Genomic DNA, 19,431 nt, shown 5'->3' on the forward strand with positions numbered 1-19,431 from the left:
ACACACAAGGAGACAGTTTTGGGAAATTAAAACATGACTTTATTTAGCCTGTCAATGCACAGCAAACAAAAATATACAAAAGAAACAAACACCTATTCCTTCCTTGTAAGGGCTAACTTACTTCCTCAGTCCTTATCTGCCAGACTGGGAGAAAAGCCCCTTTCCAGCCTACCATCCCAAAGTCTCAAGAGGTACCTTAAAGCAGGTGGCCCTTCAGGTCAGTGGTGTCCGGATGTCTTTATCTCAGCACAGCCAACTTCAACGGAAGGAGCAGTCGTTCCAGCAAGGGCAGAGTCCAAATGCTGGTCCCCGCCGAGACCCTCATCTCCTTCCTAATGTCGGCTCGTCACAAAATGAGAGGAACTTCCGAGGACGTCGCCCACAAGACCCACCAGATGCCTGGTCTCCAGTATCCGGTCCAGCGGAGCGCTATCCACGGCACCCTCCTGCGAGTGAACCCTCTCCATGTTCCGCCTGCAGAGAACAAGGCCACCGGCAGGTGGACTGTCCACAGATGGATTGTTCATTCAGCAGGACCGTTGCCTCGGCCTTCACTGGAGAAAATTACAAGCCCTGGCTACTTCCAGCCCAGGTTGGGGAAAAAAACATCCAGGCCCTTGTAGATTCAGGCTCTGGGAAAACTTTGGTCCTCCAGGAACTGTTACCGCCTAACGTGTGTTCTTTTGACTCCCCATGGAGTATAGAATGTATACACGGTGATGTAAAACGGTATCTGACGGCCAAAATCCGGCTACAGGTAAAAGGTCAGGAGGCCTACCTCAAAGTAGGAGTCTGTCCTTGGCTCCCTGCCCCCGTTGTGCTCGGCCAGGACTAGCCTTTCTTTTCGGACTTAATGGCTCCAGTCTCTCAAGAGGAGCCTTTTTCTATGGCTCAGGAGAACCCTGGCAAACTGTTCCCTTTCTCGGCAGACCTTTTTCCCAGTAGACACCGGGTTCAAAAGACTCGGAAGCAAAGACGCTCTGACAAACAGGACTGGTTGTAGAAATCTGGGTCTCAAGGTGACCATTCTAGTAGCCAGAAGTCACAAGTGAAGGCTGGGGATGGCCAAAGCGAGGGGGGATATGGGCCCTAGAGATTTAGCAGGATACTACCGGCGGTTCATCCCCAACTACTTGGAAGTGGCAGCCCCTTTAACAGACCGCAAAAAAAATTGTGCCCCTACACAAGTGGTATGGTCAAGGGAGTGTCAGAGAGCCTTTGAGGACATAAAAAGGTGTCTATCAGAGGGTCCTGTCCTTAGAAGCCCAGACTTCAACAGGCCTTTTATAGTGCAAATGGATGCATCAGAGATAGGGCTAGGGGCAGTGTTGTCACAACAATTTGAGGGAGTTGAACACCCTATCCTTTTCCTAAGTAGGAAATTGTTCCCGAGGGAAAAAAACTACTCAGTGATCGAGAAGGAGTGCCTTGCAGTAAAATGTGCAATCGAGGCTTTGAGGCACTACCTGGCAGGAGTCCATTTTACTTTGGTGACAAACCATGCACCACTGAAGTGGTTAAATAGTATGAAAGATTCCAATGCTAGGTTATATATGGCCCTCAACCCTTCTCATTTGAGATTCAGCACAGGCCGGGAAAAGAGAACGCAAATGCTGATTTCTTTTCTAGAGAAGGGGTGGAGGATCGGGCTTCAGCCGTGCGTGGCCCCAGCCACACACTAACAGGGGAGGAATGTGACAGGGTGAATAAAAGCCACCAGCTATATGCCTGGCAGACATATGCTTAGTCTGCAGTGCAGCAGTGATAGGTTAACTTCAGCTCGGAAGCTCATGGCAATTAGTTGAATCCCAGCTGCCTAATCAAGGTGTGTTAAAAACCCCAGGATGTGCACACATGCTGCTGGCTGGTCAGGAGAGAGGAGTGAGTTACTGAAGAGATTACTTATACAAGGTCTGTTTGCAAAGTACATGGTTTTCAACTGTCTGTCTCCTGCATAGAAAAGAGTAGCTGCCTTATTTTTACTCTGTCTGCTAAAGAGAAACTATTTTTTGTCTGCTGAAGAAAAAGCTATTTTTCTTTTGTTTGCTGATGAGAAGCTATTTGTTTTTGGTGTGCTGTATGTTTTAAGGCTAAAATACATAAGCCTTAACCAAAGAACCCGTGTGTATAGTTGCATGTATCCTGCAACACTCTCCCTATCCATCAGAAAACTGTACCCAGACTCCTTCAAAACTACGGTAGTCATCCATCTCCTCAAAAAAACATCTCTTGACCCTACCCTCCCATCCAACTTTTGCCCTATCTCACTCCTTCCATAGTTCTCCAAACTCTTCGAGCGCATCGTTTGCAACCAACTCTGCCCCTTCATCATTCCCTCCTTCCCATCGTCCAATCTTGCTTCCATCCCTCACACTGTACTGAAACTGCCCTCCTCACCATTCACAACCTTCTCTCCCAAGCCCGCCACTCCAAATTGTCCTCCATCCTCATCATCCTCAACCTTCCTTCATCCTTTGACACCATTGATAACCTCACTCTCATCTCCACAATCTCCAACCTTGGCATCACTGACGCTGCCCTCTCATGGCTCTTAACCTAACTCTCCCACCACCTACTCTGCCACCTTCAACAATTCATCCTCTCCGCCTCCAAGTGGGCATGCGCCAAGATTCTGTCCTTGGTCATTACTTCCCTTTACACTGCCCCTCTCCTTGATCTCATCTCCTCCCATGGATTCAACATCCATTTTTTGCAGACGACATCCAAATCTATTTCGACTTCCCACTATTCTAACCCAAACTTTCCACCTGTATCTCTGCCTGCATTTTTGCCATTTGCACCTGGGTTTCCTCCCACTTTCTACAAATGATCCGAGCTAAGACTCAAGTCCTCTACTTTCCTGCTTCCTCCTCCCTTCCATCCTCCCAAAACCCCACATCTCCTTCCCCCCCCTCACGAACTCTCCCGTCTCCCGACCTTTCTGCTTACAGCCTTGGAGTCACCTTGTACCCTTCTTTCAGCTTCGCCCAACACATCAGCTCCATCACTACTACATGTCACTACCACCAATATAACATAAGAAATAATTGTCCACTCATTTGTCTCTCTGTGGCAAAACTTATCCACTCCCTCATCTTCACCCTTCTCGACTACGTTAACTTACTTCTCCTCGGTATCCCCCTCTACTCCTCCATACCCCTCCAACAAACCAAAATGCTGCAGTCTGTAAACTTTTAAATCTACCCTGCTCTGCCCACGCCACTCTCCCAACTCCACTGCCTACCCAAACAACAGCATTCCCTCTTCAAATTCCTTACCCTGGTATACAAATATCTCCATGCCCCTCCTTACCATTCAGGAAAGAAGGATACAGCGCTCCACAGTTTTCTAAATAAAGCAAATTTATTGTGCCACACAACGTTTCGACCAATAGGTCTTTCTCAAGTGACTAGGCATCTTGTGAAAAATCTATTGGTCGAAACGTTGTGTGGCACAATAAATTTACTTTATTTAGAAAACCGTGGAGCGCTGGATCCTTCATTCCTGAGTACACTTTGGAAATTGCCTGACAGGTACTTCCTTGAACCAGCAGCACCGGTAAACTGTATGTCTAATTTATCTATTTTGTGGAGTGCAGCCTAACCCCTCTTTACATTCCTCCTTACCATTCAGCACTCATCTCTCTCTACACCCCTTCTCATCCTCTTCACTCCCTGACTCCCACAACCCTCACTCCCCCCAGCCCCCTGTGCCTCCTCTTGCTTCCGTCCATTTGCCTTACTCGCCCCCTCCACATAAAGAAGTTCCCAAATAACATTCAATAGCTCCCTTTCCTATCTTCAGAAGCCGACTTCAAATTCATCTATTCTCAATCATATTCAATAATCCAGCCCTTAACCTATATCATCTCCTCCCTCACCCCACTCTCCCCAACATCCATGATCTCCCCTATCTTCACCCCTTCCTAAACTTTCTCCAAAACCCTCCAATGTCACCGACCTCACCAATCCAATTGCCTCCACTGTCAGACCCTTCACCATGCCGCCAACAAGACTAAATCAATGCACTTAACCCATAGCCTGACCACAATGACATCTTAACAATTACTGTATAATAAAATCTATATGTAACCACACCTTTTTTAAATAAATGTTCTTATGTATAAATACCTCTTTAGCTAACTAAAGGGATGTATCACATTTTCTTAAGGGAGTGAAGAAGCTTAGGCCTCAAATTTGTTCACTGGTTCTGGCTGGGATTTAAATATTGTTTTACAAATATTTTCTGTTCCCTTTCAATCGTTGCTTTAATGTTCAAATAAATGGGTTACTCTTAAAACATTATTCCTTACAGCTATTACTTCTACCAAAAGAATTGGGGAATTAAGCTTTATCATGTAAAACAACATATTTAGGAATTCGTCAGTATATCATTATTATGAAGCCAGTACCTCAGTTTCTTCTTTCTCAAGTGACTAGGCATCTTGTGAAAAATCTATTGGTCGAAACGTTGTGTGGCACAATAAATTTACTTTATTTAGAAAACCGTGGAGCGCTGGATCCTTCATTCCTGAGTACACTTTGGAAATTGCCTGACAGGTACTTCCTTGAACCAGCAGCACCGGTAAACTGTATGTCTAATTTATCTATTTTGTGGAGTGCAGCCTAACCCCTCTTTACATTCCTCCTTACCATTCAGCACTCATCTCTCTCTACACCCCTTCTCATCCTCTTCACTCCCTGACTCCCACAACCCTCACTCCCCCCAGCCCCCTGTGCCTCCTCTTGCTTCCGTCCATTTGCCTTACTCGCCCCCTCCACATAAAGAAGTTCCCAAATAACATTCAATAGCTCCCTTTCCTATCTTCAGAAGCCGACTTCAAATTCATCTATTCTCAATCATATTCAATAATCCAGCCCTTAACCTATATCATCTCCTCCCTCACCCCACTCTCCCCAACATCCATGATCTCCCCTATCTTCACCCCTTCCTAAACTTTCTCCAAAACCCTCCAATGTCACCGACCTCACCAATCCAATTGCCTCCACTGTCAGACCCTTCACCATGCCGCCAACAAGACTAAATCAATGCACTTAACCCATAGCCTGACCACAATGACATCTTAACAATTACTGTATAATAAAATCTATATGTAACCACACCTTTTTTAAATAAATGTTCTTATGTATAAATACCTCTTTAGCTAACTAAAGGGATGTATCACATTTTCTTAAGGGAGTGAAGAAGCTTAGGCCTCAAATTTGTTCACTGGTTCTGGCTGGGATTTAAATATTGTTTTACAAATATTTTCTGTTCCCTTTCAATCGTTGCTTTAATGTTCAAATAAATGGGTTACTCTTAAAACATTATTCCTTACAGCTATTACTTCTACCAAAAGAATTGGGGAATTAAGCTTTATCATGTAAAACAACATATTTAGGAATTCGTCAGTATATCATTATTATGAAGCCAGTACCTCAGTTTCTTCCTAAAGTAGACTTTTCCTTTCATATGAATCAGGACATAATGTTCCTTCATTTTGTCCAAATCCCAAGATAAGAGGAACATTTGCATTGCTTAGATGTAGTTAGAGCCTTTTCTCATTATGTTGTTCAGTCACAAATTATAAAAAATCAGATCAATGTTTTGTTTTCAGGAAACAAAAGAGGCTCTATTTAAAGTATGACATTTTTATTAGAGTAAATTAGAGCTTAGAGATAAATAACAAAGACTTTGGGAAATAATACAATCTTCTTAAACCAACATCGTCTTCTGGCTGTCTCTTGTACAATTTCACCTATAAAATAATCGATAATAAATAGATGCATTTATTAGTGGTAAGAGGAGAGAAAGGAACCCTAATTGATGCACACTACTCTACTGAATCAAAATAAATAACTTTTATTAGAATAAACATAAGACAACAAAATCATATTTAAAACCTAATATGAGCGCACCCGGTAGCCTAACTTTGAGGGCTACCCTCTAATCCAAATGTTGTCTGGTGTAATCACCATACAGAGCCTACAAAAAGAATATATCTTAGTTAATAAACTTTGGATGTTAATGTGTAGACTTCTATCCAAAGGTTTGGATGTAAATGGATATGTTTCCACGGTGTAATGTGAGAAATGCCTCTAATGTAACCATACGTAGGACTGTAAATGCAACTTAATAACTCCTAAATGTTACTTCAAGTATATATATCTGAAGTAGCAATGACTGGCCTGAATGGTTGTTGTGACAGTCAGGAAATCTAGCTTTGCTAAACTGAACGATCAAGTGACTGTGTTCATTCAGACCCAATATCAATGAATTACCTAGGCTTGGATAATTGATAATATATATCTGTGGTGCCAATGGTTGGGTCTGAAAATGACTTACTATCTGCTAAAGAGCATATGTCCAAGTGGTGAACAGATATGGGAGGCTATAAGGTAGAAATATATAGGTGCTCTGTAGTGTCATGCAGGGTATGCTGCTGTAGGCTGTATTTTGTTTGTTGCTATCCCTCATTTAGAGAAGCAATCAGTATGCACCATACAGACAAACCGCAGACTACTATTCACTGCTATTACCAGCAAATCACTTCACTTGATGAAATCAACATTCAACCCAATTGGATATGTTTTTTATGATCAGAACCATACAAGGGTTAACAGAGATAATGCTCTGTGTACATGCCAGATAGGTCACTACACGCAGTCTCAGAATACCACACTGAAACACACTGCTGTGTGTAACTATTACCGGGCTCCCTCTTTATGGAGACGCTGAGTGTTTGGCATGTACGGAGGCTGGCTGGTGATAGCTGCAGATCAGATGACACTACCACAGAGTCCTCATTCTAGCTAGTGGGATCCACATATGGCCCACATCTTAGTTGTCTAGTAACTAAACAATACACCGTGCTGATCGGAGATAGACCAAGCAGCTGTATGTTGGTTGCGCTATTATTTTCTTCAATGTACTGTATATTATATATATATTTTGGTACGTTCGTTCATTTTTGTTCTGTTCATAATGTGTATGTTATTTTATTGTTGTTAAGCCCTTCAATTTTTTATTATGTATGATCAACTCTGTTTTTTTATTCTATTTTTTAAGTGTAGCCAGGTCCCCATCTGGGACCCCCTCATCCCCCCCCTTAGCTTCCCCTTAACTCCACTGCAGCTGGGGAGAGCGTGTCTAGGCAGGGAGGTGCAAGGTGGTTGCGCTGGGCGACTGGGTCGCTGGGAGGTTCGCGGCGCACCCAACAGCAGGGGCTGCCATGTTGAATTGGCCAGGCATGCGCAGAAGCCCTGGCGCATGCACAGAGGATATTCTGAGTTGCGGCGGCCATCTTGCTCCACCTTGCGCATGTGCAGGAGCTAGTGTAGCGGCGGCCATTACACCCAAAGCTCCGCAGGGGAACTACAATTCCCAGCAGCCCCAGGGGCTGCACAATATATGGGCAAGAACAGCCAATAGGGCTGCTAGGATCTCGGCAGGCAGAAGTATACATTTGGCATGCTCAGGAGACTACATCAGTCAGAAGAGGGAGCTGGATCCAGCAGGTAGTGTCTCCGAGCCAGTGGCTCTGAGACTAGGCCTTGTATATCCCCCCTATGCCCCGACTCACTGTAGCTTGTGGTTGCTGCAGGGAAGGCCCCTTAGATAGGGACGCTTCCCCATTTACTGTCTAGTGTCAGGGACACAGTGAAGATGCCACACGGTGACTGCGGCCCGTGGTCTGGGACCAAACCACCTCCATTGTAAGAGGCCCTGTATGGTGATATTATCCACGCCGGAATACACCCAACGCAGAGACCAACGCCATCACGGACAACGTCGCTGGATCGGTGGATCCCTGTTGCTAAGTTGGCTGCACCGAGTATTGAAGTACTCGGCAGGTACATCAACTAAGTGAACCAACACTCCACGGGATAGCACTATCTCCTACACTTTTCGGTGGACCCTGGCATTGGGGGAAAAGGACATCAGGGTATTGGATCCAAGCACCCTAATTGTTGCATATATTAAACAATATTTCTAAAAAAAATTGAAAAAAACTGTCCCATAGTAAAGGATAGCAATTTACAATATTTTACAGCACTATCGAGTTATTGTTAAAAATATTCAAATTAAAAAATTACATGGTGCACAGAAGTTTCTTATTGAGAAAGACTGTCTCTCCGTTCCTCAAGACGTTGGAAGAACATGTACAGTAGGAGGATGGAGGCAATATAGTATAAAGATAAATAAATGCTGCACACTAATAAAAAATCAAAAGGGGATACAACTACCGGTGCTCCTGGTTCAGGATTCTCTGTGTCATTTATGCCATTTCTGCTTTTGAGAAAGGCCTGTGTGGCCGAAACGTCAAGTCTATTGGCAATAAATTAGTTTGCAGAGCAAATCCGTGGAGCCCTGATTTTCTTCATTTCGGCAATACTAGTATTACATATTATACAACACAGTCGATTACTGAGTATCTTTGCAAAAATCTTGTAAGTGATTGGAAGTAAACTGATTGGTCTGTTATTTCTTTTAGTCGTGTGTGTGTGTGTGTGTGTATATATATATATATATATATATATATATATATATATATATATATATACATATATAGGTGTTGATAAACCTTGTCTCCCATGACATTTGGTAAGTGGGAAAGCACCCTAAGATAGCTAGAGAATTGCTGTCTAGTTAATGCTCAGATAGAACTAGGATTTATTTTGATTCTTTTGTTTGTCTTGATTTTGTCTGCTGGAGTGAGAAAGAAAATAAAGCCTTTCAACCAGAGCTGGATGGTCCTGTGACTGTGCTTTACCCCAGGGTTTCCCAAACTTTTTTTTCCGTGACCCGGTTATTTTTGAACTTCTCCTTCGTGACTCACTAAAAATTTTATCGCCTATACTGGCCTATAGGGCCTGCACAGACACACACACAGCCACTGATATACACACACACACACACACACACACACACACACACAGCCACTAATACACACACACAGCCACTGATACACACACACACACACAGCCACTGACAGACACGCAGCCACTGACACACACATGATACATACACACAGCTTCTGATACACACACACACAGCTTCTGATACACACACACGCAGCCACTGACACACACGCAGCCACACAGAGACACTGCTACACACACACACACTGATACAGATACACACACACTCCCTCTCCCCTATACGCACACAGACACAAACAGTGAATTAGAGGCAACGACGGATGTGAGTGACTGGAGAGGGGGCCAGGGACACTTGGGTGGGAGAGGGGGGGCCAGGGGCACTTGGGTGGGAGGGAGGGGGCCTGGGGCACTTGGGTGAGAGGGAGAGGGCCTGGGGCACTTGGGTGGGAGGGAGAGGGCCTGGGGCACTTGGGTGGGAGGGAGGGGGCCTGGGGCACTTGGGTGGGAGGGAGGGGGCCTGGGGCACTTGGGTGGGAGGGAGGGGGCCAGGGGCACTTGGTTGGGAGGGAGGGGGCCAGGGGCACTTGGTTGGGAGGGAGGGGGCCTGGGGCACTTGGGTGGGAGGGAGGGGGCCTGGGGCACTTGGGTGGGAGGGAGGGGGCCTGGGGCACTTGGGTGGGAGGGAGGGGGCCAGGGGCACTTGGTTGGGAGGGAGGGGGCCAGGGGCACTTGGTTGGGAGGGAGGGGGCCAGGGGCACTTGGGTGGGAGGGAGGGGGCCAGGGGCACTTGGGTGGAAGGGAGGGGGCCAGGGGCACTTAGTGGTAGGGAGGGGGCCAGGGGCACTTTGGTGGGAGGGAGGGGGCCAGGGGCACTTGGGTGGGAGGGAGGGGGCCAGGGGCACTTAAGTGGGAGGGAGGGGGCCAGGGGCACTTGGGTGGGAGGGAGGGGGCCAGGGGCACTTGGGTGGGAGGGAGGGTGCCAGGGCACTTGGGTGGGAGGGAGGGGGCCAGGGGCACTTGGGTGGGAGGGAGGGGGCCAGGGGCACTTGGGTGGGAGGGAGGGGGCCAGGGGCACTTGGGTGGGAGGGAGGGTGCCAGGGCACTTGGGTGGGAGGGAGGGGGCCAGGGCACTTGGGTGGGAGGGAGGGGGCCAGTGGCACTTGGGTGGGAGGGAGGGGACCAGGGGCACTTGGGTGGGAGGAGGGGACCAGGGGCACTTGGGTAGGAGGGAGGAGGCCAGGGGCACTTGGGTGTGTGGGAGGGGGCCAGTGGCACTTGGGTGTGTGGGAGGGGGCCAGGGGCACTTGGGTGGGTGGGGGCCAGGGGCACTTGGGTGGGTGGGGGCCAGGGGCACTTAGTGGGAGGGAGGGGGCCAGGGGCACTTTGGTGGGAGGGAGGGGGCCAGGGGCACTTGGGTGGGAGGGAGGGGGCCAGGGGCACTTGGGTGGGAGGGAGGGGGCCAGGGCACTTGGGTGGGAGGGAGGGGGCCAGGGCACTTGGGTGGGAGGGAGGGGGCCAGGGGCACTTGGGTGGGAGGGAGGGGACCAGGGGCACTTGGGTGGGAGGAGGGGACCAGGGGCACTTGGGTAGGAGGGAGGGGGCCAGGGGCACTTGGGTGGGTGGGAGGGGGCCAGGGGCACTTGGGTGTGTGGGAGGGGGCCAGGGGCACTTGGGTGGGTGGGGGCCAGGGGCACTTGGGTGGGTGGGAGGGGGCCAGGGGCACTTGGGTGGGAGGCAATGACTGGGTGGGGTGACTTACCTTGCCACCGGACGCTTTCCCCTGCTGCCCCCGATATCCCCTGCTGCCTGGGACGGGAGGTGGGGGCACGGGAGGTGGGCTCGGGAGGGGGGGGCATGGGAGGTGAGCTCGGGAGGGGGTGCCATGGGAGGTGAGCTCGGGAGGGGGGGCACGGGAGGTGGGCTCGGGAGTGGGTGCCACCGGAGGTGAGCTCGGGAAGCTGGCCGCGGGGGGAAGCGGGCCGCAGTAGGAGCTTGTACTTCCCCCTCCGTCCCACGTTGGAAGCAGGGGGGAGGAAGGGAGTGGGCCCTACGCAAACACGCGGGACCGCGGGGGGAATCGCCACCATTTTTTTAAAATTGAGCAGGGGGGACGGGAGACACCGCGTAGCTAGCCTCGCTGCGACCCGCAATTTTGGTGCCGTGGCCCTGTGCCGGGTCGCGACCCACCATTTGGGAAACGCTGCTTTACCCTAAAAGACAGTGGGTTTTAAGGTTCCCAGACACGAACCCTTCAGACAAAAAGGCTATTTTGTCACTCTATATATATATCCGGATACATAGAGCAACGAGCTCCTCTAGTTCAGCGGGATGTTCCTGTGCCGCCAGTTCGTCCTTGAGATTTTTGTTCAAACCTTGCCAGAAGGCCGCAGTCTCGGCAGCTATGGTCGGAAATTCGACTGCATAATGGGTCAAGGATGGTATGAGGCTCAGGGAGCCACGCCGGCTTTTTCGTGCTCCCCACTCACCTTCACCGCCGTGGGCTCCTACACGCCGCTCGCTCCCACCTCCTTCCACGGCGGGCGACCGCCGCTGCACTGGCACACGCGCGCACACCTGCGCCTCTAAATAGCGTCAATCACGGGCATGCAAGGCGCACATGCACACTCTAACTAGATCCACCTCATCACTCAACCTGCACTCTGCCCTACCACAGCCCTCACCTTGCACACACCTCCATGCTGCAGGTACCTCATTGGACGCTCTCTCCTACATATGCTCACCTGCCCCACTGGCAAATCAGCTGAGCTAAGTTCCAGTTGGGTTGCACTCACCTCTTCTCTGCCTCCACAGTCTTGCCTTGTCTTGCTGCTTACCTTCCTGTGTACCGACCCGGCTTTCCATGACCACCCGCTCTTCTCCAAACCTGACCTTGGCAAACGGACTACGACGACTCTGCTCTCTCCAAATCTGACCTCGGCAAATGGTTTATGACGACTCTGCTCTCTCCAAACCCAGACACGGCTAATAGTACCTGCAACGTTCCATACCTCTCCTCCTCTGACCTGGCAACTATATCGACCATCCGCACCTCGCCAACCCTGACCAGGCTACCACGACCAACTCTACACTCCAGACGCGCCCCCGTGGCTGTGGGTGGCGTAATATCCTTTCCCACCTCAGCAACATGGTCCCACCTTGTTTGTGGTGAGCACAGCGTTACAGACCGGGGCCATAGAGGCTTCAGGAGAGTGGAGGTGTGCTAACGCTGAGGCTCGCCTGCTTAAGTCAGTGCGATTCCACGGACTTGCAGGCGAGCGAGCGTGCGCGAAGGGAGCAGGGGGGGAGGTGGTTGGAGGCGGGGCAGTGATATCGCTGGGCCAATCGCCCGCGACACACTGACATCAACATCACGGCACCGACGTCACGGCGCCGTGATGTTGACGCTGCTTCAGGCTGATTGAATGTTTTCAGCCGACAGCGCTGAAAAACAGCTTGGCGCTCGGCTGAAAATTCCAAAGCCTCCGCACGCCTGCGGACGCTCGCATGAGCCCCCTCTCAAGGCATCCTCATTGAGGATGCAGGGGCTCAGCGCTGAGCGTCTGCACGGCTCAGCACGGCCTGTCCTTCTATGGACTCGGCCTAACCTGGTAAATATTTACAAGAGAAGAGGCAGCAGTTACTTTGTGTCCAGGGGTAACAAATACTCTGCGGAATTCCTTGGTGAAGCATGTGATGTCACTAGTAAGGTCCGGCCTTTGCTCCCAGATGGGCGAAGCCCACGCTAAAGCGTCATCCATTAGAAAGGATACAATGTATGCCACCTTGGAGTGCTGATTGAAAGCGGGATGGCAAGAGTTAAAAGTGAATAGAACATTGGTTCAAAAAAATGCGAGAGCCCAGGGGGTCGCCACCATAGCGGTTGGGAGTAGGCAGTCGTGTTTCGGAAGCTCCGGTCATAGAAATGGGTGTTGGTACAGGAGTCGCTGGGGAGGCAGAGCAAGAGGAGTCACGTTGGGTCTGGTCAGTGATGGCTTGCACCGAACGTTGGAGTAGCTCTATACGTTGGTCATTTTGTGCCAGGTACTTTCCACTATGTCAAACATGTTGGCATGTGCGTCCAAAAGTCAATCCACCTCAGCAGGGGTCCATGTTTGTGGTGCTGAGCATACTGTAACGAGTGCTCACCACAAACAGGAAGGGACCGCGAGGCTAAGGTAGGGATGTTAGTAGCCACCGACCTACAACCACATAACCGCGTCCAGAGTGCAGAGTAATGGTCATGTGGCCGGATCAGGGTAGGAGAGGTATGGATGGTAGTATATACTCACCATGGTCAGGGATTGGAGAGAGTAGAATCATCGTTATCCGTAGCCATGGTCAAGGAGGAAAGAAGGTGGAAGTCCAGAAGCGAGCCGAGGTCAAGAGGTCAAAGAAGGCAGAAGTCCAGGTACGAGCTGTGGTCAAAATGGGAAACAAGGCAAGGCAAGGCAGTAGGTTGCTTGAGGCAAGCACAAGAAGCACAAACTTAAGTTTATGTTCAGCCAGTTTGAAGGAGGGCTGGCTGAGCATTTAAAGGACAGGCAGCCAATGGAAAGGTAGCACACAGGTGCAAGGTAACAAATGCAGAACAGCCCACAGCTGCAGGGTAATGAGTAGTTAGATGTATGCTATGTGCCGGGGCAGAATACACTACAGGTGTGGAGCAGCTGATGAGAGTGTTAACCCCTTTTTTGCCTGTGTCCACATGGCACCTGTGTAGGTAGCATGCGACGTGCGTTGTCTGTGTGTGTGCGGCGCCTGGGACCAGTCCTTGGTGTATTTTCTTTCCAAGTGGTGCGGCGCATGCGTGTAAGATGTAGCTGATGCGCGTCACCCGTGACGTCGCAGGATGCCACACGGAGGCGGGGCCTGAGTCCGATCCTGACAGTGGGCAAGCCACCAAACTACATACAGTACAAGGTAGGGTATAAACTGTATAGTTAAAGCTCAGATTAGCTAGGATTTTATTTCTCCTTTGTTTGTTTTATATGCTGCAATCCCACTCCCGGGGAAAATAAAAGCAGGCAAAAGCATGGGAGCCTAATAAACTAGTTTCTTTCCTGTTATTGCCCTAGAAGACTGTGTTATATCAGGCCTGGACAAAAGTCTTACTGCCCCAAAGGACTTTTGTCACAATATATACACTAATTCACATATTATTCACTAATTCAAAGCCAACAAATTTATTAGGCAAAACTGGAACCAAAATTATGAAAAGAAAAGTAAGCTGTGGCAATAAATATTTGTTATATGATATAATGCTGTGGCAGATGTCAACCCGCTTAACAAGCAAATTAAACATTATGACAACTACACTGTGCAGGATCACGCATTTATGAAAAAGAAATGGAATCACTTACTGTAGTTTCTTTAAATGTAAATGAAAAGCATTAAACATTAACAAATTACAACCATTTCTTAAGTACATAGCATAAATGTTAAGTAAGTGTAGTTTTTAGTCAATCTACTAAAACTGGAGGAATGTAAAATAGAATACTGAATCAACAATTATTTGTTGATACTAATATGTATGCCTTTTTGCTAATTCCTTGCAACCAAGAATCTGCTGTAGTGATTTTTTTTTTAAATCTTGTTATTAGTTTTGAATAATATGAAACAATATAAATACAATAATTAAACAGACAAAGTAGAATGATGTATGTTTCAATATATATAATATATTTAAAACACAGAATACCATACTGTCAAATCATCTACAGAGTATAATGTAAAGCTTGAAAAAGATAGCAGTCTTGATAACATTCATCTTTCTATTTATGTTCCTGCTAATCCAAGAAATGTCATAAGAATGCACTGTAGAAGATCCTTATTTATATATACAGTATATCCTTAAGAAGATTTGGAAGTTATGTTTATATAAAGTATTGTAAGAGTTGGTAATGTGAATACCCAAATAATTTAAATATATTTTTGCCCATTTGAAAGGAAAGAGATTAGTAAAAAAATCAATTTGATCACTTGGACGAGTGAGATTGAGAATATCTAATTTAGCAAAATGAATCTTTAATCCAGAAACAAGATCAAATATATTAAGCATTTCTATTACTTCATTCTGGATTTGAAACAATAAGTAAGATGTCATCTGCAAACATAGAAATTTTATAATGAGCTGGACCCATTTGAATACAGTACCTCTAATTAGATTATCCTCCCTAATCTTTTGCGCTTATGCTTCCATACCATAGCAAAAATAAGAGGTGAAAGAGGACAACTCTGCCATGTCCCTCTAGAAATTAAAAATCTATCAGTTAAAGACACATTAACTAAAACCTGAGCACGAGGAATTTTGTATTAGCTAATATGAAGGCTGTATCACATTTTAACCTGGTCTGTAACTGTTTCATACGCTCATAATATATATTTTCTTTAACTGTGCACGCAATGTCTTGTATATAATGTATACCCTGTTCATTTATGTAACTGTACTTGTAACCATGTATTATTTGTTTTACTCTGTGCCCAGGACATACTTGAAAACGAGAGGTAACTCTCAAAGTATTACTTCCTGGTAAAATATTTTATAAATAAATAAATAAATAAAATGAATTTGATAATATCAGGGCCTAATCAAAAATTGTATAATACTTGTTCCATGTAGGACCATATGCAGGAAATCAAGAGCACAAATACTCCCCAAAAATATGAAAAAACAGGAAAAATATAGTGCAATATTGTACAGCTAATTAATTAGTACAGTGACACATTCTAAGTATCTCACTCACAATTGTGAAGATAAAAAGACAGTGTGGTTGTTTAGAGTCACCAACTCATAGAATTCTTCAAACAAGCTTTGAATAACATCCCTTAGGAATAGGATAAGGAGATGGAGTAGATTTCCATATGTGGAGGAACAGAACAGAGAGGACACAAATAGTGTAGTTTGTTTTTTATATAGTAAAATAAAGGTAATACACTTACAAAAGTGCTGTAGGTGCAAGCATATGGACCACCTGGGTCAGATTGTAGTTGAGGACTGCAACACTCCTTCCTGATACAAACACCTGTGGTGGCCACCCACAGAGAATGATGTCCAAATACAGGAAGGGGAAAAAAAAGAAGAAACCTTGTCCCAGGATCCTCAGAGTAGTTCACCACACCCCTTGGGGGTCTCTACATGATCTACACGCTCACCCTACACATTCCACTCATTGAGTTTCATCAGGGACGGTTAAAACTTTGAATTGAGTCCCTTTTCTAGAGCTGCACTACTTCCATATGTAATGTAATATTTTTTATTATTGTATCACTAGTGTGTTCACTGGGTTTTCACTTAAACAGTATGTGCACTTGAACCAGCCTTATTTGTCTGATCTATATAGGACCAATCTACTCTGTCAAATGCTTTTTCTACATCCAAAGCTAAAGCTACTGAAAGAATCTTATATTTGTTAGCATGCTGAATCAAATCTAGATTTTAACGGCTGTTATCAAAAGTTTGGTGTTCTAAAATAAATCCAGATTGATCATTATTAACATTATTAATAAGAGCGGGAAACAAGTTTTCTAGTCTCATGGCTAAAACTATAGTAAATAATTTAGCATCTAAACTAAGTAAACAATAGGCCTATAAGAGGAACATAATTCCAGATCCTAATCTGATTTAAGGAGTAAAGAGATTGAAGCATCCGTCATCGATGAAGTAACTTGTTCATAAACTAGAAATTAATTAAAAAAGATTAGTTAGATGAAGTGTAAGAAGAAAATAAACATTTTTATAAGATTCTGTATATCCATCTAAGCCTGGAACTTTATGCATCTTTAAAGTTTTAATGGCTTTAACCATATCTTCTTCTGATAATGGAAATCCAGTATTTCCCTATCCTCCTCCAAAATCTGAGGTAGTGAAATAGACTCCAGAAATAAATATAAAAGAGACAAATTCCATTTTTCACTAGTATAAATTTTTGATAAAAGTCAAGAAAAGTATCCCATTTGAATTTATCCTCCTATGATTTCTGCCCTCTAAAATTAAATATGGATTGAATAAAGTTTCTCTGTTGACATTCTTTAAGTTTGTGTGCTAGTAATCTTTCTGGTTTATTAGCTTTATTATAAAAACAAAAACTGTTTGGTATACATAATATCCCTTTCTATTTTCTCTGACAAAAATATGTTGAGTTTACCTCTAGTCTCAATTACACGTTCCAATGTATGAGAGGAGCCTGATCTTTTATTCTCCGTTTCAAGATCCAATAATTTCTTTCTAGTATTATCTATTTTTAAAACCAGAGACAGAACATGAAACACAGACAGAGCTTAGTGCACATCCAATGAAACTTATACACGGTACAGTGCCTAAATATATATGTATAGCTATCATTTGAATTAAATGGTCTTTTAGTTTAACTCTTTGGCCAAAGTGTTGTAAGCCCTTGAGCCACTTCACGGCAGACCACATCTCAAGAGTACCTAAGACTAATATAAATTCTTAATAACCTGTGCATTACCAGGAAGAATGATTTATAATACTGCTGCGGCACAGTTTATTCGAGCATTTGCCCGTTCTGTGCCGCAGCAGTAGCCTGGCGCGCGCCCGAGTGTGACGGGCGCGCGCCGAAGCAGCGGAAGAGCGCCCTCCGATCGGGGCGCTCTCCCTACCGCTGCCGGGTCCGCCGGGTCCCCCGGAACCCCCTGCCGCTGTCCCGCGATCGCGGGACACCAGGGCTCCCTCGGGGAGCCCTGGACGCGCGTGCAGGGGGCGCAGGCTCCCGAAGACGCGTGACCGCGCGTCTATGACGCGCGGCACGCCGAGGGGCAGCCACTAGCAAGCCGGGAAATCTCCCGGCTTGCGGATCTGGCCGCACTGCGATAAAGTGTGTCGCCAGTGTAAATCTGTCAAAATTAGTTGCATAGTTATAAGTCTGATTGAAGCTCTTTTTAACCTGTACATTACCAGGAAAAGCACTCTGTATTAGATTTGTCTCGATGTGGAAGACTAGCATTCTGTTGATCAAATAGAGGTTCCGTCGCATCCATGAATGTAACACTTTGTGGGGAAATATATGCCGCTAACTCTGAAGGATCATAAAATTCCAAAAACTTAGATTTGTATGTCACCAACAATTTTGCAAGTTCCACAAGACCAAACCTGGTTGTAATTTATGTAACACCGGCCAAAGAGAAAGGAATTGTTTCCTGAGATTAGCAGTATCTCTAGAAAAATCCACTGAGGAAGAAATTCGATGTCCATTATATTGAAAGGTTTTCATCTTTTTTAGCTATTAGAAGAATTTCCTTAACTTGTTGGTATCTTAAACAGTATGAAATCATCGGCCTTGGATCCTTGTTCATATTTTCATTGCTAGATCTGATGCGAAGTGTCCTTTGAATGTCAAGAGGAGGATCAAATGTTTCAAAAAAGTTTCAGACAACTTTTTCTCAGTTTATTCTGGCACACCATAAATTTGTATGTTGTTCCTTCTCTGGAGATCCTCTAATTCCATTTTGTGCACTTTAAGATCATCTACTTGATGTTTCATTTGATCTATTAATGCAATTGAATCCTCCATTATACCAACTCTATTTTCTTCTTCATTCATTCTGGTGACCATCTGTAAGAGATGTGTGCAGAGGTACATTTAAGGGAGACCAATTAGGGTGAAATTATATCTTGGTTTTATTGCGCCTGTTCCTTTAACAAGGCAAAACATACAAAAATAAACACAATAAAATCCTACTCCACTTTGGAGAATATCTAAACCTTTACTCCAGCCCTTTATAACTGGGTGGGTAGCTAAGCTGGTTACCACCCTAACATATAAACTGTACTGGGAGGAGCACCGGCAGCTGCAGGTCAGAAATAGAGGAAAATAAACAGATTTAAGCCTTGCGCTGAACCAGCTGGCAGATGTGGAATCGCGACTTAGCGCCAAAGAAGCTGAACTGGCAACTGCACTGAGTGAAAAAAGATATGCAGAAGGACAGCTTCAAGACCTTTGGAAGGACCTGGAGACTGAGCGTGCTGGCCGCAAGATGGCTGAGAAACAAAAGCGTGACCTGGATAAGACACTCGAGGCCCTAAGGATTGAGCATGATGCTATGTTGGACTTTACTGCTGCCCAGCATGCGGTTTCTCAGCTGAAGTTGGAGAAAAAGGTATTGGCCCAGCCCAAGCGTCTGTATCCCACAGAAACAAATGCCTGTGAAGACAACGGTACAGTGAGTGCTGGGAACACTGCTCAATTGAAAAACAAGATTACAAAGTTTGAACCACCTGAACAAGTGAGATGCTCCATATCCGTGACTACAGTAACTTTGCAGTACTACAGTCTACTTTCCACAGGACACGGAATGGAAAGACCAAGGGCCTCATGCAGTAAGCCCCGATAAGGCGTTTTTCGGCATTTTTTGCCCTCCAGATTCAGTAAGCGCCGATAAGTGGGAATTATTGGCAACTTTTCCTCCCGATAAAAAATTATCGGGAGACGGCTGCCGATAAGCCACTTATTGGCACTTTTTTAACCCGGCTGAATTCAGGAAGCCCCGATCAGCTTTTCGGTGCTGATCGGCACTCCAGAATGGAGAGTTT

Source organism: Ascaphus truei, chromosome 4 (genome assembly GCF_040206685.1).
Source record: "Ascaphus truei isolate aAscTru1 chromosome 4, aAscTru1.hap1, whole genome shotgun sequence".
NCBI classification, from domain to species: Eukaryota; Metazoa; Chordata; class Amphibia; order Anura; family Ascaphidae; genus Ascaphus; species Ascaphus truei.